We start from the raw sequence: 23,627 nt of genomic DNA, 5'->3' as shown, positions 1-23,627 counted from the left end.
CGGGAGGTCGGTGAGTCGGGAGGTCGGTGAGTCGGGAGGTCGTCGAGTCGGGAGGTCGGTGAGTCGGGAGGTCGGCGAGTCGGGAGGTCGGCGAGTCGGGAGGTCGGTGAGTCGGGAGGTCGGCGAGTCGGTGATTCCGGAGGTTAGCGAGTTGGCGAGTCGGAGGTTGGCGAGTCGCCGAGTCGGGAGGTCGCCGAGTCGGGAGGTCGCCGAGTCGGGAGGTCGGCGAGACGGGAGTTCGGCGAGTCGGGAGGTCGGCGAGTCGGGAGGTCGGTGATTTGGGAGGTCGGCGAGTCGGGAGGTCGGCGAGTCGGTGAGTCGGGAGGTCGGCGAGTCGGGAGGTCGGTGATTTGGGAGGTCGGCGAGTCGGGAGGTCGGCGAGTCGGTGAGTCGGGAGGTCGGTGAGTCGGGTGGTCGGTGAGTCGGGAGGTTGGCGAGTCTGTAGGTCAGCGAGTCGGAGATTCGGGAGGTCGGCGAGTCGGGAGTTCGTCGAGTCGGTGAGTCGGGAGGTCGGGGAGTTGGGAGGTCGGCGAGTTGGTGAGTCGGTAGGTCGGTGAGTCGGGAGGTCGGTGATTTGGGAGGTCGGCGAGTCGGGAGGTCGGCGAGTCGGTGAGTCGGGAGGTCTGTGAGTCAGGAGGTCGGCGAGTCGGGAGGTTGGCGAGTCGGGCGGTCGGCGAGTCTGTAGGTCAGCGAGTCGGAGATTCGGGAGGTCGGCGAGTCGGGAGTTCGTCGAGTCGGTGAGTCGGGAGGTCGGGGAGTTGGGAGGTCGGCGAGTTGGTGAGTCGGGAGGTCGGTGAGTCGGTGAGTCGGGAGGTCGGTGAGTCGGTGAGTTGGGAGGTCGGCGAGTTGGTGAGTTGGGATGTCGGTGAGTCGGTGAGTCGGGAGGTCGGTGAGTCGGGAGGTCGGTGAGTCGGTGAGTCAGTGAGTCGGTGAGTCGGGATGTCGGCGAGTCGGGAGATCGGTGAGTCGGGATGTCGGCGAGTCGGTGAGTCGGGAGATCGGCGAGTCGGTGAATCGGGAGGTCGGCGAGTCAGTGAGTCGGGAGGTCGGGGAGTTGGGAGGTCGGCGAGTCGGGAGGTCGGTGAGTCGGGAGGTCGTCGAGTCGGGAGGTCGGCGAGTCTGTGAGTCGGGAGGTCGGGGTGTTGGGAGGTCGTCGAGTCGGGAGGTCGGCGAGTCGGCGAGTCGGGAGGTCGGCGAGTCGGGAGGTCGGCGAGTCGGGAGGTCGGCAAGTCGGGAGGTCGGCGAGTGGGTGAGTCGGGAGGTCGGCGAGTGAGTCGGGAGGTCGGGGAGTCAGGAGGTCGGCGAGTCGGGAGGTCGGCGAGTCGGGAGGTCGGCGAGTCGGGAGGTCGGCGAGTCGGGAGGTCGGCAAGTCGGGAGGTCGGCGAGTCGGGAGGTCGGCGAGTTGGGAGGTCGGCGAGTCGGGAGGTCGGCGAGTCGGGAGGTCGGCAAGTCGGGAGGTCGGCGAGTGGGTGAGTCAGGAGGTCGGCGAGTGAATCGGGAGGTCGGGGAGTCAGGAGGTCGGCGAGTCGGGAGGTCGGCGAGTCGGGAGATCGGTGAGTCGGGAGATCGGTGAGTCGGGAGGTCGGCGAGTCGGGAGGTCGGGAGTTCAGCGAGTCGGTGAGTCGGGAGGTCGGCGAGTCGGTGAGTCGGTGAGTCGGGGAGTCAGGTGGTCACTGAGTTGATAGGTCGGCGAGTCGGGAGGTCAGCGAGTCGGGAGGTCGGTGAGTTGGGAGGTCGGCGAGTTGGTGAGTCGGTGAGTCGGGAGGTCGGCGAGTCGGGAGATCGGTGAGTCTGGAGGGCGGTGAGTCGGGAGATCGGTGAGTCTGGAGGTCGGTGAGTCGGGAGGTCGGCGAGTCGGGAGATCGGTGAGTCTGGACGTCGGTGAGTCGGGAGGTCGGCGAGTCGGTGAGTCGGGAGATAGGCGAGTCGGTGAATCGGGAGGTCGGCGAGTCGGTGATTTGGGAGGTCGGCGAGTCGGTGAGTCGAGAGGTCGGCGAGTCGGTGAGTTGGGAGGTCGGCGAGTCGGTGATTTGGGAGGTCGGCGAGTCGGTGAATCGGGAGGTCGGCGAGTCGGTGAGTCGGGAGGTCGGCGAGTCGGTGAATCGGGAGGTCGGCGAGTCGGTGAGTCGGGAGGTCGGCGAGTCGGTGAATCGGGAGGTCAGCGAGTCGGTGAGTCGGGAGGTCGGCGAATCGGTGAGTCAGGAGGTCAGCGAGTCGGGGGGTTGGTGAGTCGGGAGGTCAGTGAGTCGGGAGGTCGGGAGGTCGCTGAGTCAGGACGTCGGCGAATCGGTGAGTCGGGAGGTCGGCGAATCGGTGAGTCAGGAGGTCAGCGAGTCGGGAGTTCAGCGAGTCGGCGAGTTGGGAGGTCGGCGAGTCGGTGAGTCGGGAGGTCGGCGAATCGGTGAGTCGAGAGGTCGGCGAATCGGTGAGTTGAGAGGTCGGCGAATCGGGAGGTCGGTGAGTCAGGAGGTCGGCGAGTCGGCGAGTCGGGAGGTCGGTGAGTCGGTGTGTTGGGAGGTCGGTGAGTCGGTGAGTCGGGAGGTCGGCAAGTCGGGAGGTCGGCAAGTCGGGAGGTCGGTGAGTCGGGAGGTCAGTGAGTCGGTGAGTTGGGAGGTCGGCGAGTTGGTGAGTCGGGAGGTCGGTGAGTCGGTGAGTCGGGAGGTCGGTGAGTCGGGAGGTCGGTGAGTCGGTGAGTTGGGAGGTCGGCGAGTTGGTGAGTCGGGAGGTCGGTGAGTCGGTGAGTCGGGAGGTCGGTGAGTCGGGAGGTCGGTGAGTCGGTGAGTCAGTGAGTCGGTGAGTCGGGATGTCGGCGAGTCGGGAGATCGGTGAGTCGGGAGGTCGGCGAGTCGGTGAGTCAGGAGATCGGCGAGTCGGTGAATCGGGAGTTCGGCGAGTCAGTGAGTCGGGAGGTCGGGGAGTTGGAAGGTCAGCGAGTCGGGAGGTCGGCGAGTCGGTGTGTCGAGAGGTCGACAAATCGGAAGGTCGGCGAGTCGGGATGTCGGTGAGTCTGGAGGACGGCGAGTAGGGAGTTCGTCGAGTTGGTGAGTCGGGAGGTCAGGGTGTTGGGAGGTCGGCGAGTCTTTAGGTCGGCGAGTCGGTGATTCGGAAGGTCGGGGAGTTGGGAGGTCAGCGAGTCGGGAGGTCGGCGAGTCGGGATGTCGGTGAGTCTGGAGGTCGGCGAGTCGGCGAGTCGAGAGGTCGACAAATCGGGAGGTCGCCGAGTGAGTCTGTAGGTCGGCAAGTCAGTGAGTCGGGAGGTCGGGGAGTTGGGAGGTCAGCGAGTCGGGAGGTCGGCGAGTCGGTGTGTCGAGAGGTCGACAAATCGGGAGGTCGGCGAGTGAGTCGGGAGGTCGGCGAGTCGGGATGTCGGTGAGTTTGGAGGTCGGCGAGGCGTGAGGTCGGCGAGTCTGGAGGTCGGGGAGTCGGGAGGTCAGCGAGTCGGTGAGTCGGGAGGTCGGCGAGTCGGGAGGTCGGCGAGTCGGCGAGTCGGCGAGTCGGGAGGTCGACGAGTCGGGAGGTCGGTGAGTCGGGAGGTCCGGGAGTCAGGAGGTCAGCGAGTCGGTGAGTCGGGAGGTCGGGGAGTCGTGAGGTCGGGGAGTCAGGAGGTCAGCGAGTCGGTGAGTCGGGAGGTCGGTGAGTCGGTGATTCGGGTGGTCGGGGAGTTGGGAGGTCAGCCAGTCGGGAGGTCGGTGAGTGATCGAGTCGGGAGGTCGGCGAGTGAGTCTGTAGGTCGGCGAGTCAGTACGAGTCAGGAGGTCGGTGAGTCGGGAGGTCGTCGAGTCGGGAGGTCGGTGAGTCAGGAGGTCGGGGAGTCGTGAGGTCGGGGAGTCGGGAGGTCAGCGAGTCGGTGAGTCGGGAGGTCGGGGAGTCGGGAGGTCGGGGAGTCGGGAGGTCAGCGAGTCGGTGAGTCGGGAGGTCGACAAATCGGGTGGTCGGCGAGTGAGTCGGGAGGTCGGCGAGTCGGGATTTCGGTGAGTCGGGAGGTCGGGGAGTCGGTGAGTCGGGAAGTCGGGGAGTCGGGAGGTCGGGGAGTCGGGAGATCAGCGAGTCGGTGAGTCGGGAGGTCGGGGAGTCGGGAGGTCAGCGAGTCGGTGAGTCGGGAGGTCGGTGAGTCGGGAAGTCGGGGAGTCGGGAGGTAGGGGAGTCGGGAGATCAGCGAGTCGGTGAGTCGGGAGGTCGGGGAGTCGGGAGGTAGGGGAGTCGGGAGATCAGCGAGTCGGTGAGTCGGGAGGTCGGGGTGTCGGGAGGTCAGCGAGTCGGGATGTCGGTGAGACTGGAGGTCGGTGAGTCGGGAGGTCAGTGAGTCGGTGAGTCGGGAGGTCGGCAAGTCGGGATGTCGGTGAGACTGGAGGTCGGGGAGTCGGGAGGTCGGCGAGTCGGGATGTCGGTGAGACTGGAGGTCGGGGAGTCGGGAGGTCAGCGAGTCGGTGAGTCGGGAGGTCGGCGATTCGGGATGTCGGTGAGACTGGAGGCCGCGGAGTCGGGAGGTCAGCGAGTCGGTGAGTCGGGAGGTCGGCAAGTCGGGATGTCGGTGAGACTGGAGGTCGGGGAGTCGGGAGGTCGGCGAGTCGGGATGTCGGTGAGACTGGAGGTCGGGGAGTCGGGAGGTCAGCGAGTCGGTGAGTCGGGAGGTCGGCGATTCGGGATGTCGGTGAGACTGGAGGCCGCGGAGTCGGGAGGTCAGCGAGTCGGTGAGTCGGGAGGTCGGCGAGTCGGGATGTCGGTGAGACTGGAGGTCGGGGAGTCGGGAGATCAGCGAGTCGGTGAGTCGGGAGGTCGGTGAGTCGGGAGGTCGGGGAGTCGGGAGGTCGGCGAGTCGGGATGTCGGTGAGACTGGAGGACGGGGAGTCGGGAGGTCAGCGAGTCGGTGAGTCGGGAGGTCGGCGAGTCGGGATGTCGGTGAGACTGGAGGTCGGGGAGTCGGGAGGTCAGCGAGTCGGTGAGTCGGGAGGTCGGCGAGTCGGGATGTCGGTGAGACTGGAGGTCGGGGAGTCGGGAGGTCAGCGAGTCGGTGAGTCGGGAGGTCGGCGAGTCAGGATGTCGGTGAGTCTGGAGGTCGGCGAGGCGGGAGGTCGGAGAGTCGGGACGTCGGCGAGTCGTCGAGTCTGGAGGTCGGGGAGTCGGGAGGTCAGCGAGTCGGTGAGTCGGGAGGTCGGGGAGTCGGGAGGTCGGCGAGTCGGGAGGTCGGTGAGTCGGGAGGTCGGCGAGTCGGTGAGTCGGGGAGTCGGGAGGTCGGGGAGTCGGGAGATCAGCGAGTCGGTGAGTCGGGAGGTCGAGGAGTCGGGAGGTCAGCGAGTCGGGATGTCGGTGAGACTGGAGGTCGGGGAGTCGGGAGGTCAGCGAGTCGGTGAGTCGGGAGGTCGGGGAGTCGGGAGGTCAGCGAGTCGGTGAGTCGGGAGGTCGGCGAGTCGGGATGTCGGTGAGACTGGAGGTCGGGGAGTCGGGAGGTCAGCGAGTCGGTGAGTCGGGAGGTCGGCGAGTCAGGATGTCGGTGAGTCTGGAGGTCGGCGAGGCGGGAGGTCGGAGAGTCGGGACGTCGGCGAGTCGTCGAGTCTGGAGGTCGGGGAGTCGGGAGGTCAGCGAGTCGGTGAGTCGGGAGGTCGGGGAGTCGGGAGGTCGGCGAGTCGGGAGGTCGGTGAGTCGGGAGGTCGGCGAGTCGGTGAGTCGGGGAGTCGGGAGGTCGGGGAGTCGGGAGATCAGCGAGTCGGTGAGTCGGGAGGTCGAGGAGTCGGGAGGTCAGCGAGTCGGGATGTCGGTGAGAATGGAGGTCGGGGAGTCGGGAGGTCGGCGAGTCGGGATGTCGGTGAGACTGGAGGTCGGGGAGTCGGGAGGTCAGCGACTCGGTTATTCGGGAGGTCGGCGAGTCGGGATGTCGGTGAGACTGGAGGTCGGGGAGTCGGGAGGTCAGCGAGTCGGTGAGTCGGGAGGTCGGCGAGTCGGGATGTCGGTGAGTAGGGAGGTCGGCGAGTTGGGAGGTCGGCGAGTCGGTGAGTCGGGAGGTCGGTGAATCGGGAGGTCGGTGAGTTGGGAGGTCGGCGAGTCTGTAGGTCAGCGAGTCGGTGATTCGGGAGGTCGGGGTGTTGGGAGGTCAGCGAGTCTGTAGGTCGGCGAGTCGGTGATTCGGGAGGTAGGGGAGTTGGGAGGTCAGCGAGTCGGGAGGTCGGCGAGTCGGTGAGTCGAGAGGTCGACAAATCGGGAAGTCGGCGAGTGAATCTGAAGGTCAGCGAGTCGGCGAGTCGGGAGGTCGGTGAGTCGGGAGGTCGGTGAGTCGGGAGGTCGGTGAGTCGGGAGGTCGGTGAGTCGGGAGGTCGGTGAGTCGGGAGGTCGGTGAGTCGGGAGGTCGGTGAGTCGGGAGGTCGGCGAGTCTGTGAGTCGGGAGGTCGGGGTGTTGGGAGGTCAGCGAGTCTGTAGGTCGGCGAGTCGGTGATTCGGGAGGTAGGGGAGTTGGGAGGTCAGCGAGTCGGGAGGTCGGCGAGTCGTCGAGTCTCCAGGTCGGCGAGTGAGTCTGTAGGTCGGTGAGTCAGTGAGTCGGGAGGTCGGCGAGTCGGGAGGTCGGCGAGTCTGGAGGTCGGCGAGTCGGGAGATCGGCGAGTCGGGAGGTCGGTGAATCGGGAGGTCGGCGAGTCGGGAGGTCGGCGAGTCGGGAGGTCGGCGAATCGGGAGGTCGGTGAGTCGGGAGGTCGGCGAGTCGGGGGGTCGGGAGGTCAGTGAGTCGGGAGGTCGGTGAGTCGGGAGGTCGGTGAGTCGGGAGGTCGGTGAGTCGGGAGGTCGGCGAGTCGGGAGGTCGGCGAGTCGGGAGGTCGGCGAGTCGGGAGGTCGGCAAGTCGGGAGGTTGGCGAGTCGGGAGTTCAGCGAATAGGGAGGTCGTCGAGTCGGGAAGTCGGTGAATCGGGAGGTCGGTGAGTCGGGAGGTCGGTGAGTCGGGAGGTAGTCGAGTCGGGAGGTCGGCGAGTCAGGAAGTCGGTGAGTCGGGAGGTTGGCGAGTTGAGAGGTCGGCGAGTCGGCGAGTAGGGAGGTCGGCGAGTTGGGAGGTCGGCAAGTCGGGAGGTCGTCGAGTGAGCCTGCAGGTCGGCGAGTTGGCGAGTCGAGAGGTCGTCGAGTCGGGATGTCGTCGAGTGAGCCTGCAGGTCGGCGAGTTGGCGAGTCGAGAGGTCGTCGAGTCGGGAGGTCGGCGAGTCGGGAGGTCGATGAGTCGGGAGGTCGTCGAGTCGGGAGGTCGTCGAGTCGGGAGGTCGTCGAGTCGGGAGGTCGACGAGTCGGGAGGTCGGTGAGTCGGGAGGTCGACGAGTCGGGAGGTCGGTGAGTCGGGAGGTCGTCGAGTCGGGAGGTCGGTGAGTCGGGAGGTCGTCGAGTCGGGAGGTCGGCGAGTCGGGAGGTCGGTGAGTCGGGAGGTCGGTGAGTCGGGAGGTCGTCGAGTCGGGAGGTCGGCGAGTCGGGAGGTCGGTGAGTCGGGAGGTCGGTGAGTCGGGAGGTCGGCGAGTCTGTGAGTCGGGAGGTCGGCGAATCGGGAGGTCGGTGAGTCGGGAGGTCGGCGAGTCGGGGGGTCGGGAGGTCAGTGAGTCGGGAGGTCGGTGAGTCGGGAGGTCGGTGAGTCGGGAGGTCGGCGAGTCGGGAGGTCGTCGAGTCGGGAGGTCGGCGAGTCGGTGATTCCGGAGGTTAGCGAGTTGGCGAGTCGGGAGGTCGGTGAGTCGGGAGGTCGGTGAGTCGGGAGGTCGTCGAGTCGGGAGGTCGGCGAGTCGGGAGGTCAGCGAGTCGGTGATTCCGGAGGTTAGCGAGTTGGCGAGTCGGAGGTTGGCGAGTCGCCGAGTCGGGAGGTCGCCGAGTCGGGAGGTCGGCGAGACGGGAGTTCGGCGAGTCGGGAGGTCGGCGAGTCGGGAGGTCGGTGATTTGGGAGGTCGGCGAGTCGGGAGGTCGGCGAGTCGGTGAGTCGGGAGGTCGGCGAGTCGGGAGGTCGGTGATTTGGGAGGTCGGCGAGTCGGGAGGTCGGCGAGTCGGTGAGTCGGGAGGTCGGTGAGTCGGGTGGTCGGTGAGTCGGGAGGTTGGCGAGTCTGTAGGTCAGCGAGTCGGAGATTCGGGAGGTCGGCGAGTCGGGAGTTCGTCGAGTCGGGAGGTCGGTGAGTCGGGAGGTCGACGAGTCGGGAGGTCGGTGAGTCGGGAGGTCGTCGAGTCGGGAGGTCGGTGAGTCGGGAGGTCGGTGAGTCGGGAGGTCGTCGAGTCGGGAGGTCGGTGAGTCGGGAGGTCGGCGAGTCGGGAGGTCGGCGAGTCGGGAGGTCGGTGAGTCGGGAGGTCGGCGAGTCGGTGATTCCGGAGGTTAGCGAGTTGGCGAGTCGGAGGTTGGCGAGTCGCCGAGTCGGGAGGTCGCCGAGTCGGGAGGTCGCCGAGTCGGGAGGTCGGCGAGACGGGAGTTCGGCGAGTCGGGAGGTCGGCGAGTCGGGAGGTCGGTGATTTGGGAGGTCGGCGAGTCGGGAGGTCGGCGAGTCGGTGAGTCGGGAGGTCGGCGAGTCGGGAGGTCGGTGATTTGGGAGGTCGGCGAGTCGGGAGGTCGGCGAGTCGGTGAGTCGGGAGGTCGGTGAGTCGGGTGGTCGGTGAGTCGGGAGGTTGGCGAGTCTGTAGGTCAGCGAGTCGGAGATTCGGGAGGTCGGCGAGTCGGGAGTTCGTCGAGTCGGTGAGTCGGGAGGTCGGGGAGTTGGGAGGTCGGCGAGTTGGTGAGTCGGTAGGTCGGTGAGTCGGGAGGTCGGTGATTTGGGAGGTCGGCGAGTCGGGAGGTCGGCGAGTCGGTGAGTCGGGAGGTCTGTGAGTCAGGAGGTCGGCGAGTCGGGAGGTTGGCGAGTCGGGCGGTCGGCGAGTCTGTAGGTCAGCGAGTCGGAGATTCGGGAGGTCGGCGAGTCGGGAGTTCGTCGAGTCGGTGAGTCGGGAGGTCGGGGAGTTGGGAGGTCGGCGAGTTGGTGAGTCGGGAGGTCGGTGAGTCGGTGAGTCGGGAGGTCGGTGAGTCGGTGAGTTGGGAGGTCGGCGAGTTGGTGAGTTGGGATGTCGGTGAGTCGGTGAGTCGGGAGGTCGGTGAGTCGGGAGGTCGGTGAGTCGGTGAGTCAGTGAGTCGGTGAGTCGGGATGTCGGCGAGTCGGGAGATCGGTGAGTCGGGATGTCGGCGAGTCGGTGAGTCGGGAGATCGGCGAGTCGGTGAATCGGGAGGTCGGCGAGTCAGTGAGTCGGGAGGTCGGGGAGTTGGGAGGTCGGCGAGTCGGGAGGTCGGTGAGTCGGGAGGTCGTCGAGTCGGGAGGTCGGCGAGTCTGTGAGTCGGGAGGTCGGGGTGTTGGGAGGTCAGCGAGTCTGTAGGTCGGCGAGTCGGTGATTCGGGAGGTAGGGGAGTTGGGAGGTCAGCGAGTCGGGAGATCGGCGAGTCGTCGAGTCTCCAGGTCGGCGAGTGAGTCTGTAGGTCGGTGAGTCAGTGAGTCGGGAGGTCGGCGAGTCGGGAGGTCGGCGAGTCTGGAGGTCGGCGAGTCGGGAGGTCGGCGAGTCGGGAGGTCGGTGAATCGGGAGGTCGGCGAGTCGGGAGGTCGGCGAGTCGGGAGGTCGGTGAATCGGGAGGTCGGCGAGTCGGGAGGTCGGCGAGTCGGGAGGTCGGCGAATCGGGAGGTCGGTGAGTCGGGAGGTCGGCGAGTCGGGGGGTCGGGAGGTCGGTGAGTCGGGAGGTCGGTGAGTCGGGAGGTCGGTGAGTCGGGAGGTCGGCGAGTCGGGAGGTCGGCGAGTCGGGAGGTCGGCGAGTCGGGAGGTCGGCAAGTCGGGAGGTTGGCGAGTCGGGAGTTCAGCGAATAGGGAGGTCGTCGAGTCGGGAAGTCGGTGAATCGGGAGGTCGGTGAGTCGGGAGGTCGGTGAGTCGGGAGGTAGTCGAGTCGGGAGGTCGGCGAGTCGGGAAGTCGGTGAGTCGGGAGGTTGGCGAGTTGAGAGGTCGGCGAGTCGGCGAGTAGGGAGGTCGGCGAGTTGGGAGGTCGGCGAGTCGGGAGGTCGTCGAGTGAGCCTGCAGGTCGGCGAGTTGGCGAGTCGAGAGGTCGTCGAGTCGGGAGGTCGTCGAGTGAGCCTGCAGGTCGGCGAGTTGGCGAGTCGAGAGGTCGTCGAGTCGGGAGGTCGGCGAGTCGGGAGGTCGATGAGTCGGGAGGTCGTCGAGTCGGGAGGTCGTCGAGTCGGGAGGTCGACGAGTCGGGAGGTCGGTGAGTCGGGAGGTCGACGAGTCGGGAGGTCCGTGAGTCGGGAGGTCGTCGAGTCGGGAGGTCGGCGAGTCGGGAGGTCGGTGAGTCGGGAGGTCGGTGAGTCGGGAGGTCGGCGAGTCTGTGAGTCGGGAGGTCGGGGTGTTGGGAGGTCAGCGAGTCGGGAGGTCGGCGAGTCGGTGATTCCGGAGGTTAGCGAGTTGGCGAGTCGGGAGGTTGGCGAGTCGCCGAGTCGGGAGGTCGCCGAGTCGGGAGGTCGCCGAGTCGGGAGGTCGGCGAGACGGGAGTTCGGCGAGTCGGGAGGTCGGCGAGTCGGGAGGTCGGTGATTTGGGAGGTCGGCGAGTCGGGAGGTCGGCGAGTCGGTGAGTCGGGAGGTCGGCGAGTCGGGAGGTCGGTGATTTGGGAGGTCGGCGAGTCGGGAGGTCGGCGAGTCGGTGAGTCGGGAGGTCGGTGAGTCGGGTGGTCGGTGAGTCGGGAGGTTGGCGAGTCTGTAGGTCAGCGAGTCGGAGATTCGGGAGGTCGGCGAGTCGGGAGTTCGTCGAGTCGGTGAGTCGGGAGGTCGGGGAGTTGGGAGGTCGGCGAGTTGGTGAGTCGGTAGGTCGGTGAGTCGGGAGGTCGGTGATTTGGGAGGTCGGCGAGTCGGGAGGTCGGCGAGTCGGTGAGTCGGGAGGTCGGGGAGTTGGGAGGTCGGCGAGTTGGTGAGTCGGTAGGTCGGTGAGTCGGGAGGTCGGTGATTTGGGAGGTCGGCGAGTCGGGAGGTCGGCGAGTCGGTGAGTCGGTAGGTCGGTGAGTCGGGAGGTCGGTGATTTGGGAGGTCGGCGAGTCGGGAGGTTGGCGAGTCGGGCGGTCGGCGAGTCTGTAGGTCAGCGAGTCGGAGATTCGGGAGGTCGGTGAGTCGGGAGGTCGGGGAGTTGGGAGGTCGGCGAGTTGGTGAGTCGGGAGGTCGGTGAGTCGGTGAGTTGGGAGGTCGGCGAGTTGGTGAGTTGGGATGTCGGTGAGTCGGTGAGTCGGGAGGTCGGTGAGTCGGGAGGTCGGTGAGTTGGTGAGTCAGTGAGTCGGTGAGTCGGGATGTCGGCGAGTCGGGAGATCGGTGAGTCGGGATGTCGGCGAGTCGGTGAGTCGGGAGATCGGCGAGTCGGTGAATCGGGAGGTCGGCGAGTCAGTGAGTCGGGAGGTCGGGGAGTTGGGAGGTCGGCGAGTCGGGAGGTCGGTGAGTCGGGAGGTCGTCGAGTCGGGAGGTCGGCGAGTCTGTGAGTCGGGAGGTCGGGGTGTTGGGAGGTCAGCGAGTCTGTAGGTCGGCGAGTCGGTGATTCGGGAGGTAGGGGAGTTGGGAGGTCAGCGAGTCGGGAGGTCGGCGAGTCGTCGAGTCTCCAGGTCGGCGAGTGAGTCTGTAGGTCGGTGAGTCAGTGAGTCGGGAGGTCGGCGAGTCGGGAGGTCGGCGAGTCTGGAGGTCGGCGAGTCGGGAGGTCGGCGAGTCGGGAGGTCGGTGAATCGGGAGGTCGGCGAGTCGGGAGGTCGGCGAGTCGGGAGGTCGGCGAATCGGGAGGTCGGTGAGTCGGGAGGTCGGCGAGTCGGGGGGTCGGGAGGTCAGTGAGTCGGGAGGTCGGTGAGTCGGGAGGTCGGTGAGTCGGGAGGTCGGTGAGTCGGGAGGTCGGCGAGTCGGGAGGTCGGCGAGTCTGTAGGTCAGCGAGTCGGAGATTCGGGAGGTCGGCGAGTCGGGAGTTCGTCGAGTCGGTGAGTCGGGAGGTCGGGGAGTTGGGAGGTCGGCGAGTTGGTGAGTCGGGAGGTCGGTGAGTCGGTGAGTCGGGAGGTCGGTGAGTCGGTGAGTTGGGAGGTCGGCGAGTTGGTGAGTTGGGATGTCGGTGAGTCGGTGAGTCGGGAGGTCGGTGAGTCGGGAGGTCGGTGAGTTGGTGAGTCAGTGAGTCGGTGAGTCGGGATGTCGGCGAGTCGGGAGATCGGTGAGTCGGGATGTCGGCGAGTCGGTGAGTCGGGAGATCGGCGAGTCTGTGAATCGGGAGGTCGGCGAGTCAGTGAGTCGGCAGGTCGGGGAGTTGGGAGGTCGGCGAGTCGGGAGGTCGGTGAGTCGGGAGGTCGTCGAGTCGGGAGGTCGGCGAGTCTGTGAGTCGGGAGGTCGGGGTGTTGGGAGGTCAGCGAGTCTGTAGGTCGGCGAGTCGGTGATTCGGGAGGTAGGGGAGTTGGGAGGTCAGCGAGTCGGGAGGTCGGCGAGTCGTCGAGTCTCCAGGTCGGCGAGTGAGTCTGTAGGTCGGTGAGTCAGTGAGTCGGGAGGTCGGCGAGTCGGGAGGTCGGCGAGTCTGGACGTCGGCGAGTCGGGAGGTCGGCGAGTCGGGAGGTCGGTGAATCGGGAGGTCGGCGAGTCGGGAGGTCGGCGAGTCGGGAGGTCGGCGAATCGGGAGGTCGGTGAGTCGGGAGGTCGGCGAGTCGGGGGGTCGGGAGGTCAGTGAGTCGGGAGGTCGGTGAGTCGGGAGGTCGGTGAGTCGGGAGGTCGGTGAGTCGGGAGGTCGGCGAGTCGGGAGGTCGGCGAGTCGGGAGGTCGGCGAGTCGGGAGGTCGGCAAGTCGGGAGGTTGGCGAGTCGGGAGTTCAGCGAATAGGGAGGTCGTCGAGTCGGGAAGTCGGTGAGTCGGGAGGTCGGTGAGTCGGGAGGTAGTCGAGTCGGGAGGTCGGCGAGTCGGGAAGTCGGTGAGTCGGGAGGTTGGCGAGTTGAGAGGTCGGCGAGTCGGCGAGTAGGGAGGTCGGCGAGTTGGGAGGTCGGCGAGTCGGGAGGTCGTCGAGTGAGCCTGCAGGTCGGCGAGTTGGCGAGTCGAGAGGTCGTCGAGTCGGGAGGTCGTCGAGTGAGCCTGCAGGTCGGCGAGTTGGCGAGTCGAGAGGTCGTCGAGTCGGGAGGTCGGCGAGTCGGGAGGTCGATGAGTCGGGAGGTCGTCGAGTCGGGAGGTCGTCGAGTCGGGAGGTCGACGAGTCGGGAGGTCGGTGAGTCGGGAGGTCGACGAGTCGGGAGGTCCGTGAGTCGGGAGGTCGTCGAGTCGGGAGGTCGGCGAGTCGGGAGGTCGGTGAGTCGGGAGGTCGGTGAGTCGGGAGGTCGGCGAGTCGGGAGGTCGGTGATTTGGGAGGTCGGCGAGTCGGGAGTTCGGCGAGTCGGGAGGTCGGCGAGTCGGGAGGTCGGTGATTTGGGAGGTCGGCGAGTCGGGAGGTCGGCGAGTCGGTGAGTCGGGAGGTCGGCGAGTCGGGAGGTCGGTGATTTGGGAGGTCGGCGAGTCGGGAGGTCGGCGAGTCGGTGAGTCGGGAGGTCGGTGAGTCGGGTGGTCGGTGAGTCGGGAGGTTGGCGAGTCTGTAGGTCAGCGAGTCGGAGATTCGGGAGGTCGGCGAGTCGGGAGTTCGTCGAGTCGGGAGGTCGGTGAGTCGGGAGGTCGACGAGTCGGGAGGTCGGTGAGTCGGGAGGTCGTCGAGTCGGGAGGTCGGTGAGTCGGGAGGTCGGTGAGTCGGGAGGTCGTCGAGTCGGGAGGTCGGTGAGTCGGGAGGTCGGCGAGTCGGGAGGTTGGCGAGTCGGGAGGTCGGTGAGTCGGGAGGTCGGCGAGTCGGTGATTCCGGAGGTTAGCGAGTTGGCGAGTCGGAGGTTGGCGAGTCGCCGAGTCGGGAGGTCGCCGAGTCGGGAGGTCGCCGAGTCGGGAGGTCGGCGAGACGGGAGTTCGGCGAGTCGGGAGGTCGGCGAGTCGGGAGGTCGGTGATTTGGGAGGTCGGCGAGTCGGGAGGTCGGCGAGTCGGTGAGTCGGGAGGTCGGCGAGTCGGGAGGTCGGTGATTTGGGAGGTCGGCGAGTCGGGAGGTCGGCGAGTCGGTGAGTCGGGAGGTCGGTGAGTCGGGTGGTCGGTGAGTCGGGAGGTTGGCGAGTCTGTAGGTCAGCGAGTCGGAGATTCGGGAGGTCGGCGAGTCGGGAGTTCGTCGAGTCGGTGAGTCGGGAGGTCGGGGAGTTGGGAGGTCGGCGAGTTGGTGAGTCGGTAGGTCGGTGAGTCGGGAGGTCGGTGATTTGGGAGGTCGGCGAGTCGGGAGGTCGGCGAGTCGGTGAGTCGGGAGGTCTGTGAGTCAGGAGGTCGGCGAGTCGGGAGGTTGGCGAGTCGGGCGGTCGGCGAGTCTGTAGGTCAGCGAGTCGGAGATTCGGGAGGTCGGCGAGTCGGGAGTTCGTCGAGTCGGTGAGTCGGGAGGTCGGGGAGTTGGGAGGTCGGCGAGTTGGTGAGTCGGGAGGTCGGTGAGTCGGTGAGTCGGGAGGTCGGTGAGTCGGTGAGTTGGGAGGTCGGCGAGTTGGTGAGTTGGGATGTCGGTGAGTCGGTGAGTCGGGAGGTCGGTGAGTCGGGAGGTCGGTGAGTCGGTGAGTCAGTGAGTCGGTGAGTCGGGATGTCGGCGAGTCGGGAGATCGGTGAGTCGGGATGTCGGCGAGTCGGTGAGTCGGGAGATCGGCGAGTCGGTGAATCGGGAGGTCGGCGAGTCAGTGAGTCGGGAGGTCGGGGAGTTGGGAGGTCGGCGAGTCGGGAGGTCGGTGAGTCGGGAGGTCGTCGAGTCGGGAGGTCGGCGAGTCTGTGAGTCGGGAGGTCGGGGTGTTGGGAGGTCAGCGAGTCTGTAGGTCGGCGAGTCGGTGATTCGGGAGGTAGGGGAGTTGGGAGGTCAGCGAGTCGGGAGATCGGCGAGTCGTCGAGTCTCCAGGTCGGCGAGTGAGTCTGTAGGTCGGTGAGTCAGTGAGTCGGGAGGTCGGCGAGTCGGGAGGTCGGCGAGTCTGGAGGTCGGCGAGTCGGGAGGTCGGCGAGTCGGGAGGTCGGTGAATCGGGAGGTCGGCGAGTCGGGAGGTCGGCGAGTCGGGAGGTCGGCGAATCGGGAGGTCGGTGAGTCGGGAGGTCGGCGAGTCGGGGGGTCGGGAGGTCGGTGAGTCGGGAGGTCGGTGAGTCGGGAGGTCGGTGAGTCGGGAGGTCGGCGAGTCGGGAGGTCGGCGAGTCGGGAGGTCGGCGAGTCGGGAGGTCGGCAAGTCGGGAGGTTGGCGAGTCGGGAGTTCAGCGAATAGGGAGGTCGTCGAGTCGGGAAGTCGGTGAATCGGGAGGTCGGTGAGTCGGGAGGTCGGTGAGTCGGGAGGTAGTCGAGTCGGGAGGTCGGCGAGTCGGGAAGTCGGTGAGTCGGGAGGTTGGCGAGTTGAGAGGTCGGCGAGTCGGCGAGTAGGGAGGTCGGCGAGTTGGGAGGTCGGCGAGTCGGGAGGTCGTCGAGTGAGCCTGCAGGTCGGCGAGTTGGCGAATCGAGAGGTCGTCGAGTCGGGAGGTCGTCGAGTGAGCCTGCAGGTCGGCGAGTTGGCGAGTCGAGAGGTCGTCGAGTCGGGAGGTCGGCGAGTCGGGAGGTCGATGAGTCGGGAGGTCGTCGAGTCGGGAGGTCGTCGAGTCGGGAGGTCGACGAGTCGGGAGGTCGGTGAGTCGGGAGGTCGACGAGTCGGGAGGTCCGTGAGTCGGGAGGTCGTCGAGTCGGGAGGTCGGCGAGTCGGGAGGTCGGTGAGTCGGGAGGTCGGTGAGTCGGGAGGTCGGCGAGTCTGTGAGTCGGGAGGTCGGGGTGTTGGGAGGTCAGCGAGTCGGGAGGTCGGCGAGTCGGTGATTCCGGAGGTTAGCGAGTTGGCGAGTCGGGAGGTTGGCGAGTCGCCGAGTCGGGAGGTCGCCGAGTCGGGAGGTCGCCGAGTCGGGAGGTCGGCGAGACGGGAGTTCGGCGAGTCGGGAGGTCGGCGAGTCGGGAGGTCGGTGATTTGGGAGGTCGGCGAGTCGGGAGGTCGGCGAGTCGGTGAGTCGGGAGGTCGGCGAGTCGGGAGGTCGGTGATTTGGGAGGTCGGCGAGTCGGGAGGTCGGCGAGTCGGTGAGTCGGGAGGTCGGTGAGTCGGGTGGTCGGTGAGTCGGGAGGTTGGCGAGTCTGTAGGTCAGCGAGTCGGAGATTCGGGAGGTCGGCGAGTCGGGAGTTCGTCGAGTCGGTGAGTCGGGAGGTCGGGGAGTTGGGAGGTCGGCGAGTTGGTGAGTCGGTAGGTCGGTGAGTCGGGAGGTCGGTGATTTGGGAGGTCGGCGAGTCGGGAGGTCGGCGAGTCGGTGAGTCGGGAGGTCGGGGAGTTGGGAGGTCGGCGAGTTGGTGAGTCGGTAGGTCGGTGAGTCGGGAGGTCGGTGATTTGGGAGGTCGGCGAGTCGGGAGGTCGGCGAGTCGGTGAGTCGGTAGGTCGGTGAGTCGGGAGGTCGGTGATTTGGGAGGTCGGCGAGTCGGGAGGTTGGCGAGTCGGGCGGTCGGCGAGTCTGTAGGTCAGCGAGTCGGAGATTCGGGAGGTCGGTGAGTCGGGAGGTCGGGGAGTTGGGAGGTCGGCGAGTTGGTGAGTCGGGAGGTCGGTGAGTCGGTGAGTTGGGAGGTCGGCGAGTTGGTGAGTTGGGATGTCGGTGAGTCGGTGAGTCGGGAGGTCGGTGAGTCGGGAGGTCGGTGAGTTGGTGAGTCAGTGAGTCGGTGAGTCGGGATGTCGGCGAGTCGGGAGATCGGTGAGTCGGGATGTCGGCGAGTCGGTGAGTCGGGAGATCGGCGAGTCGGTGAATCGGGAGGTCGGCGAGTCAGTGAGTCGGGAGGTCGGGGAGTTGGGAGGTCGGCGAGTCGGGAGGTCGGTGAGTCGGGAGGTCGTCGAGTCGGGAGGTCGGCGAGTCTGTGAGTCGGGAGGTCGGGGTGTTGGGAGGTCAGCGAGTCTGTAGGTCGGCGAGTCGGTGATTCGGGAGGTAGGGGAGTTGGGAGGTCAGCGAGTCGGGAGGTCGGCGAGTCGTCGAGTCTCCAGGTCGGCGAGTGAGTCTGTAGGTCGGTGAGTCAGTGAGTCGGGAGGTCGGCGAGTCGGGAGGTCGGCGAGTCTGGAGGTCGGCGAGTCGGGAGGTCGGCGAGTCGGGAGGTCGGTGAATCGGGAGGTCGGCGAGTCGGGAGGTCGGCGAGTCGGGAGGTCGGCGAATCGGGAGGTCGGTGAGTCGGGAGGTCGGCGAGTCGGGGGGTCGGGAGGTCAGTGAGTCGGGAGGTCGGTGAGTCGGGAGGTCGGTGAGTCGGGAGGTCGGTGAGTCGGGAGGTCGGCGAGTCGGGAGGTCGGCGAGTCTGTAGGTCAGCGAGTCGGAGATTCGGGAGGTCGGCGAGTCGGGAGTTCGTCGAGTCGGTGAGTCGGGAGGTCGGGGAGTTGGGAGGTCGGCGAGTTGGTGAGTCGGGAGGTCGGTGAGTCGGTGAGTCGGGAGGTCGGTGAGTCGGTGAGTTGGGAGGTCGGCGAGTTGGTGAGTTGGGATGTCGGTGAGTCGGTGAGTCGGGAGGTCGGTGAGTCGGGAGGTCGGTGAGTTGGTGAGTCAGTGAGTCGGTGAGTCGGGATGTCGGCGAGTCGGGAGATCGGTGAGTCGGGATGTCGGCGAGTCGGTGAGTCGGGAGATCGGCGAGTCGGTGAATCGGGAGGTCGGCGAGTCAGTGAGTCGGGAGGTCGGGGAGTTGGGAGGTCGGCGAGTCGGGAGGTCGGTGAGTCGGGAGGTCGTCGAGTCGGGAGGTCGGCGAGTCTGTGAGTCGGGAGGTCGGGGTGTTGGGAGGTCAGCGAGTCTGTAGGTCGGCGAGTCGGTGATTCGGGAGGTAGGGGAGTTGGGAGGTCAGCGAGTCGGGAGGTCGGCGAGTCGTCGAGTCTCCAGGTCGGCGAGTGAGTCTGTAGGTCGGTGAGTCAGTGAGTCGGGAGGTCGGCGAGTCGGGAGGTCGGCGAGTCTGGACGTCGGCGAGTCGGGAGGTCGGCGAGTCGGGAGGTCGGTGAATCGGGAGGTCGGCGAGTCGGGAGGTCGGCGAGTCGGGAGGTCGGCGAATCGGGAGGTCGGTGAGTCGGGAGGTCGGCGAGTCGGGGGGTCGGGAGGTCAGTGAGTCGGGAGGTCGGTGAGTCGGGAGGTCGGTGAGTCGGGAGGTCGGTGAGTCGGGAGGTCGGCGAGTCGGGAGGTCGGCGAGTCGGGAGGTCGGCGAGTCGGGAGGTCGGCAAGTCGGGAGGTTGGCGAGTCGGGAGTTCAGCGAATAGGGAGGTCGTCGAGTCGGGAAGTCGGTGAGTCGGGAGGTCGGTGAGTCGGGAGGTAGTCGAGTCGGGAGGTCGGCGAGTCGGGAAGTCGGTGAGTCGGGAGGTTGGCGAGTTGAGAGGTCGGCGAGTCGGCGAGTAGGGAGGTCGGCGAGTTGGGAGGTCGGCGAGTCGGGAGGTCGTCGAGTGAGCCTGCAGGTCGGCGAGTTGGCGAGTCGAGAGGTCGTCGAGTCGGGAGGTCGTCGAGTGAGCCTGCAGGTCGGCGAGTTGGCGAGTCGAGAGGTCGTCGAGTCGGGAGGTCGGCGAGTCGGGAGGTCGATGAGTCGGGAGGTCGTCGAGTCGGGAGGTCGTCGAGTCGGGAGGTCGACGAGTCGGGAGGTCGGTGAGTCGGGAGGTCGACGAGTCGGGAGGTCCGTGAGTCGGGAGGTCGTCGAGTCGGGAGGTCGGCGAGTCGGGAGGTCGGTGAGTCGGGAGGTCGGTGAGTCGGGAGGTCGGCGAGTCTGTGAGTCGGGAGGTCGGGGTGTTGGGAGGTCAGCGAGTCGGGAGGTCGGCGAGTCGGTGATTCCGGAGGTTAGCGAGTTGGCGAGTCGGGAGGTTGGCGAGTCGCCGAGTCGGGAGGTCGCCGAGTCGGGAGGTCGCCGAGTCGGGAGGTCGGCGAGACGGGAGTTCGGCGAGTCGGGAGGTCGGCGAGTCGGGAGGTCGGTGATTTGGGAGGTCGGCGAGTCGGGAGGTCGGCGAGTCGGTGAGTCGGGAGGTCGGTGAGTCGGGTGGTCGGTGAGTCGGGAGGTTGGCGAGTCTGTAGGTCAGCGAGTCGGAGATTCGGGAGGTCGGCGAGTCGGGAGTTCGTCGAGTCGGTGAGTCGGGAGGTCGGGGAGTTGGGAGGTCGGCGAGTTGGTGAGTCGGTAGGTCGGTGAGTCGGGAGGTCGGTGATTTGGGAGGTCGGCGAGTCGGGAGGTCGGCGAGTCGGTGAGTCGGGAGGTCGGGGAGTTGGGAGGTCGGCGAGTTGGTGAGTCGGTAGGTCGGTGAGTCGGGAGGTCGGTGATTTGGGAGGTCGGCGAGTCGGGAGGTCGGCGAGTCGGTGAGTCGGTAGGTCGGTGAGTCGGGAGGTCGGTGATTTGGGAGGTCGGCGAGTCGGGAGGTTGGCGAGTCGGGCGGTCGGCGAGTCTGTAGGTCAGCGAGTCGGAGATTCGGGAGGTCGGCGAGTCGGTGAGTCGGGAGGTCGGGGAGTTGGGAGGTCGGCGAGTTGGTGAGTCGGGAGGTCGGTGAGTCGGTGAGTTGGGAGGTCGGCGAGTTGGTGAGTTGGGATGTCGGTGAGTCGGTGAGTCGGGAGGTCGGTGAGTCGGGAGGTCGGTGAGTTGGTGAGTCAGTGAGTCGGTGAGTCGGGATGTCGGCGAGTCGGGAGATCGGTGAGTCGGGATGTCGGCGAGTCGGTGAGTCGGGAGATCGGCGAGTCGGTGAATCGGGAGGTCGGCGAGTCAGTGAGTCGGGAGGTCGGGGAGTTGGGAGGTCGGCGAGTCGGGAGGTCGGTGAGTCGGGAGGTCGTCGAGTCGGGAGGTCGGCGAGTCTGTGAGTCGGGAGGTCGGGGTGTTGGGAGGTCAGCGAGTCTGTAGGTCGGCGAGTCGGTGATTCGGGAGGTAGGGGAGTTGGGAGGTCAGCGAGTCGGGAGGTCGGCGAGTCGTCGAGTCTCCAGGTCGGCGAGTGAGTCTGTAGGTCGGTGAGTCAGTGAGTCGGGAGGTCGGCGAGTCGGGAGGTCGGCGAGTCTGGAGGTCGGCGAGTCGGGAGGTCGGCGAGTCGGGAGGTCGGTGAATCGGGAGGTCGGCGAGTCGGGAGGTCGGCGAGTCGGGAGGTCGGCGAATCGGGAGGTCGGTGAGTCGGGAGGTCGGCGAGTCGGGGGGTCGGGAGGTCAGTGAGTCGGGAGGTCGGTGAGTCGGGAGGTCGGTGAGTCGGGAGGTCGGTGAGTCGGGAGGTCGGCGAGTCGGGAGGTCGGCGAGTCGGGAGGTCGGCGAGTCGGGAGGTCGGCGAGTCGGGAGGTCAGCGAGTCGGGAGGTCGGCAAGTCGGGAGGTTGGCGAGTCGGGAGTTCAGCGAATAGGGAGGTCGTCGAGTCGGGAAGTCGGTGAATTGGGAGGTCGGTGAGTCAGGAGGTCGGTTAGTCGGGAGGTAGTCGAGTCGGGAGGTCGGCGAGTCGGGAAGTCGGTGAGTCGGGAGGTTGGCGAGTTGAGAGGTCGGCGAGTCGGCGAGTAGGGAGGTCGGCGAGTTGGGAGGTCGGCGAGTCGGGAGGTCGTCGAGTGAGCCTGCAGGTCGGCGAGTTGGCGAGTCGAGAGGTCGTCGAGTCGGGAGGTCGGCGAGTCGGGAGGTCGATGAGTCGGGAGGTCGGTGAGTCGGGAGGTCGATGAGTCGGGAGGTCGTCGAGTCGGGAGGTCGGTGAGTCGGGAGGTCGGTGAGTCGGGAGGTCGATGAGTCGGGAGGTCGTCGAGTCGGGAGGTCGTCGAGTCGGGAGGTCGTCGAGTCGGGAGGTCGACGAGTCGGGAGGTCGGTGAGTCGGGAGGTCGACGAGTCGGGAGGTCGGTGAGTCGGGAGGTCGTCGAGTCGGGTGGTCGGTGAGTTGGGAGGTCGTCGAGTCGGGAGGTCGGCGAGTCGGGAGGTCGGTGAGTCGGGAGGTCGGCGAGTCGGTGATTCCGGAGGTTAGCGAGTTGGCGAGTCGGGAGGTCGGTGAGTCGGGAGGTCGGTGAGTCGGGAGGTCGTCGAGTCGGGAGGTCGGCGAGTCGGGAGGTCGGCGAGTCGGTGATTCCGAAGGTTAGCGAGTTGGCGAGTCGGGAGGTCGCCGAGTCGGGAGGTCGCCGAGTCGGGAGGTCGGCGAGACGGGAGTTCGGCGAGTCTGGAGGTCGGCGAGTCGGGAGGTCGGTGATTTGGGAGGTCGGGGAGTCGGGAGGTCGGCGAGTCGATGAGTCGGGAGGTCGGTGAGTCGGGTGGTCGGCGAGTCGGGAGGTCGGTGATTTGGGAGGTCGGGGAGTCGGGAGGTCGGCGAGTCGATGAGTCGGGAGGTCGGTGAGTCGGGTGGTCGGTGAGTCGGGAGGTTGGCGAGTCGGGCGGTCGGCGAGTCTGTAGGTCAGCGAGTCGGAGATTCGGGAGGTCGGCGAGTCAGGAGGTCGTCGAGTCGGTGAGTCGGGAGGTCGGGGTGTTGGGAGGTCAGCGAGTCTGTAGGTCGGCGAGTCGGTGATTCGGGAGGTAGGGGAGTTGGGAGGTCGGCGAGTCGGGAGGTCGGCGAGTCGGTGAGTCGAGAGGTCGACAAATCGGGAAGTCGGCGAGTGAATCTGAAGGTCAGCGAGTCGGCGAGTCGGGAGGTCGGTGAGTCGGGAGGTCGGTGAGTCGGGAGGTCGGTGAGTCGGGAGGTCGGTGAGTCGGGAGGTCGGTGAGTCGGGAGGTCGGTGAGTCGGGAGGTCGGCGAGTCTGTGAGTCGGGAGGTCGGGGTGTTGGGAGGTCAGCGAGTCTGTAGGTTGGCGAGTCGGTGATTCGGGAGGTAGGGGAGTTGGGAGGTCAGCGAGTCGGGAGGTCGGCGAGTCGTCGAGTCTCCAGGTCGGCGAGTGAGTCTGTAGGTCGGTGAGTCAGTGAGTCGGGAGGTCGGCGAGTCGGGAGGTCGGCGAGTCTGGAGGTCGGCGAGTCGGGAGGTCGGCGAGTCGGGAGGTCGGCGAATCGGGAGGTCGGTGAGTCGGGAGGTCGGCGAGTCGGGGGGTCGGGAGGTCAGTGAGTCGGGAGGTCGGTGAGTCGGGAGGTCGGTGAGTCGGGAGGTCGGTGAGTCGGGAGGTCGGCGAGTCGGGAGGTCGGCGAGTCGGGAGGTCGGCGAGTCGGGAGGTCGGTGAGTCGGGAGGTCGGCGAGTCGGTGATTCCGGAGGTTAGCGAGTTGGCGAGTCGGAGGTTGGCGAGTCGCCGAGTCGGGAGGTCGCCGAGTCGGGAGGTCGCCGAGTCGGGAGGTCGGCGAGACGGGAGTTCGGCGAGTCGGGAGGTCGGCGAGTCGGGAGGTCGGTGATTTGGGAGGTCGGCGAGTCGGGAGGTCGGCGAGTCGGTGAGTCGGGAGGTCGGCGAGTCGGGAGGTCGGTGATTTGGGAGGTCGGCGAGTCGGGAGGTCGGCGAGTCGGTGAGTCGGGAGGTCGGTGAGTCGGGTGGTCGGTGAGTCGGGAGGTTGGCGAGTCTGTAGGTCAGCGAGTCGGAGATTCGGGAGGTCGGCGAGTCGGGAGTTCGTCGAGTCGGTGAGTCGGGAGGTCGGGGAGTTGGGAGGTCGGCGAGTTGGTGAGTCGGTAGGTCGGTGAGTCGGGAGGTCGGTGATTTGGGAGGTCGGCGAGTCGGGAGGTCGGCGAGTCGGTGAGTCGGGAGGTCTGTGAGTCAGGAGGTCGGCGAGTCGGGAGGTTGGCGAGTCGGGCGGTCGGCGAGTCTGTAGGTCAGCGAGTCGGAGATTCGGGAGGTCGGCGAGTCGGGAGTTCGTCGAGTCGGTGAGTCGGGAGGTCGGGGAGTTGGGAGGTCGGCGAGTTGGTGAGTCGGGAGGTCGGTGAGTCGGTGAGTCGGGAGGTCGGTGAGTCGGTGAGTTGGGAGGTCGGCGAGTTGGTGAGTTGGGATGTCGGTGAGTCGGTGAGTCGGGAGGTCGGTGAGTCGGGAGGTCGGTGAGTCGGTGAGTCAGTGAGTCGGTGAGTCGGGATGTCGGCGAGTCGGGAGATCGGTGAGTCGGGATGTCGGCGAGTCGGTGAGTCGGGAGATCGGCGAGTCGGTGAATCGGGAGGTCGGCGAGTCAGTGAGTCGGGAGGTCGGGGAGTTGGGAGGTCGGCGAGTCGGGAGGTCGGTGAGTCGGGAGGTCGTCGAGTCGGGAGGTCGGCGAGTCTGTGAGTCGGGAGGTCGGGGTGTTGGGAGGTCAGCGAGTCTGTAGGTCGGCGAGTCGGTGATTCGGGAGGTAGGGGAGTTGGGAGGTCAGCGAGTCGGGAGATCGGCGAGTCGTCGAGTCTCCAGGTCGGCGAGTGAGTCTGTAGGTCGGTGAGTCAGTGAGTCGGGAGGTCGGCGAGTCGGGAGGTCGGCGAGTCTGGAGGTCGGCGAGTCGGGAGGTCGGCGAGTCGGGAGGTCGGTGAATCGGGAGGTCGGCGAGTCGGGAGGTCGGCGAGTCGGGAGGTCGGTGAATCGGGAGGTCGGCGAGTCGGGAGGTCGGCGAGTCGGGAGGTCGGCGAATCGGGAGGTCGGTGAGTCGGGAGGTCGGCGAGTCGGGGGGTCGGGAGGTCGGTGAGTCGGGAGGTCGGTGAGTCGGGAGGTCGGTGAGTCGGGAGGTCGGCGAGTCGGGAGGTCGGCGAGTCGGGAGGTCGGCGAGTCGGGAGGTCGGCAAGTCGGGAGGTTG

The sequence above is a fragment of the Pristiophorus japonicus genome, chromosome 9 (assembly GCF_044704955.1).
Source record: "Pristiophorus japonicus isolate sPriJap1 chromosome 9, sPriJap1.hap1, whole genome shotgun sequence".
NCBI classification, from domain to species: domain Eukaryota; kingdom Metazoa; phylum Chordata; class Chondrichthyes; family Pristiophoridae; genus Pristiophorus; species Pristiophorus japonicus.
The sequence above is the reverse complement of the archived record's forward strand: the minus strand, read 5'-3'. Positions refer to the sequence as shown.